Genomic DNA, 2626 nt, shown 5'->3' with positions numbered 1-2626 from the left:
CTGAGTGGTGTAGCTGTATAAGCGTTATGTTATGCATGGGTGCATATGATTTCTCTGTTTTGAATGGTTGTTTGAAGATTGCTCATCACGCCTACCACGCCGTGCGTGTAAATGGTTTCGGTGGTTACTTTTACATTTAGTATGTTTGCAGGTTTAGTTTCCTTGCTTTTGGTCGTTTATCATGCTTTGTAGAACTGTAGCTGTTTCTTCCATAAAAATCAACGAGAAGGCTCATTGTTCCGAAAATAAAATAAAAAGACCGGTAAAAGATCCGTACAACTCCTCCGCTTAGAGCACACATGCGTGGCCACCGACGGGCCAGGGGCATTGCACGTACTACGTACGACCGTGTCACACCAGCTGCTCTTGGATGCCTCGAAGTGCCACGGTGATGGCGGCAAACGAAGGCCTCCTCGAAGGCTCCGCGTCCCACGCCCGGCAGATGAGATCAACCAGGGCTCCGGTAGCAGCAGCCGCGTCGCTTTCCGGGAGCTTCGGTCTCAGTTTTCCATCCGCTACCTCCAACGCAATCTGTGAAGCGCAACAATGCAGACAGACCGAGTCAGCAAACACACTCCATGGCTAGCAGCTCCAAATTAAAGATAATGGAATGCAGCTCGTGCCCTTGATTTGATTACCTTGCTTGGCCCGTAGCTCGTGTCTATGTACGGGTGCTCCCCGGTGACGAGCTCGTTGAGCATGACGCCGAAGCTGTACACGTCGCACTTCTCCGTGTACGGCTCGCAGCGGATCACCTCGGGCGCCATGTACACGTACGTCCCTGCTGACAAGATACTCAGTTCAAGAACTGTCGCGGACTCGCGGGAGAAGTGGAGAAATTCGCCGGCGTGCATGCATGCATGGGCGGGCGATCGAGCGAGTGGCGTCTTACCGGTTTCGCCGGTGAGCGCCTGTGCGCCGTCCGGCAGGAACCTGGCGTGGCCCAAGTCCGCGACCCGCGCGCGCGAGTCGGCGTCCAGCAGCACGTTGCTCGGCTTCAGGTCCCGGTGCAGCACCCGCGGCGTCTGCTCGTGGAGGTGCCGCATCGCCAGCGCGACCTCCAGCGCCCTGCTCACCCTCTGCACCAGCGGCCGCGACGGCGGCAGCTCCTTCCTGCGGCGCTCCTTGCCCCCGTGCAGCCACTCCCCCAGCGTGGCGCCGCTCAGGAGCTCCGTCACCAGGAAGCAGCTCTCCGGCGGGCGCAGGCACGCGCCCATCAGCCGCAGCACGTGCGGGTGCCGCTGCCGCGAAAGCGCGTCCAGCTCCTGCGCGAAGAAGGCCTCGGCGCTCGGGTTGGAGCGGAGGAGCTCCGGCCTGATCCACTTCACCGCCACGTCGAGGCCCCTCCACGTCGCCCGGTGTATGTCCGCCGTCGTCCCTCGCCCTATCGTCTCGTGCAGCTCGATCTGTTTCCCACTTCCCCGAACAGCACGCCATCAGAAAACCTGATCGATATGCACGCACGACTTTTGCCGTGATCGATCTGCTCTTATTGATTCGTTACCTCGTCCCGTGCGACGGACCAGCCGTGCTGCACCGCGAGGTCTCTCGTGGCGGCCAAGCACGGGTCGCAGGGCGGCGCTTCGATCGATTCCGGCTCTTCGTCCCCGTCCTCGTCGTCGGTCGCCATCGCGGCCTCCGCATCTCCGTCGTCGCTCCTGTGAGGCGAGCGCTGCTCGTCGTTGGAGGCGGCGGACATGAGGTGCAGGAAGCCGTGCTCCTGGGCGACCTCGAGGCAGAACCGGAGGTACTGCTGCGCGTTCTCCAGCCGGGCCTTGTACGTCTCCTTGAGATCGCTCTGCTTCTGCAGCTCCTCCTTGAGCTTCGCGACCTTGACAACACGCACGGCACGTAGTACAACACAGAGCTAGAATCAGCCACTGCAAATCTCCGACCATTTCCTCGAGTTGAGTTGTAGGATATGTGTCAATGTGTGTACCTGTTGGCAGCAGTCATGGTTGGGTGAGGGCGACGAGAAGATGCCGGCGAGGCGGCCGCGGAGGCCGCGGTGCTCGTGCCGCGTGCGCTGCCCGTTGCCCGTCGGCGTGCTCTCCATGGCTGGTATTGAATGGAGAAACGAAAAGGCGGATGAAATTGGAAACCGTGGGGAGTGACGGTACAAGGTGTAAGCAGACAAGAGGCGCGGTTCATCCAATGCAATGTGCGCCAGTGTTTTGGAATTTTCGTAGCAGAAGCATGAATGCGACTGGTGGCATTTTCGAACTGGTGGGTATCAAGCCGGCAAGCTTCGCAGGCCCAACTGCCCAAGTGCTTTGCTATGGGCACATATTTTTCATTTTCCGGTTAGGCCGTCGGAAGTAACTAGTTAACGAGCGCTCTTTCGGAAGTCTCGCAACGATCAACGTTATTTGGCGCGCTCTCAGTCATTTGCCACGTGTCGCGCTTTGGACGTTCCATTCGGATTTTTTTTCCGCACGCGTTTTCGGCTTTTTAAACGGTTTTTTTCCAGGTTTTTCGACGTTTTGGTTTTCTCCCTGTCTTTCTTAGCCTTTCGATCAAAAAAAAATTTTCGCGAAAAAACGTGTTTTTTCTTTATTTTAATTTCGCGAAAGTCACGGTTTTTTTCTACGAGAGGCACGGTTGTGCTTTAGCGAGAGTCACGGTC

At 57.7% G+C, this 2626-nt stretch overlaps 1 pseudogene; it reads right to left on the bottom strand.

Annotated features, from left to right (window-relative positions):
- Window positions 1-351: 351 nt before the first annotated feature.
- LOC123101338 (putative serine/threonine-protein kinase) lies at window positions 352-2056 on the bottom strand (annotated as a pseudogene).
- Between the last annotated feature and the right edge of the window lie 570 nt (window positions 2057-2626).

Source organism: Triticum aestivum, chromosome 5A, assembly GCF_018294505.1.
Source record: "Triticum aestivum cultivar Chinese Spring chromosome 5A, IWGSC CS RefSeq v2.1, whole genome shotgun sequence".
Classification (NCBI taxonomy): domain Eukaryota; kingdom Viridiplantae; phylum Streptophyta; class Magnoliopsida; order Poales; family Poaceae; genus Triticum; species Triticum aestivum.
This window is presented reverse-complemented; position numbering and strand designations above follow the sequence as displayed.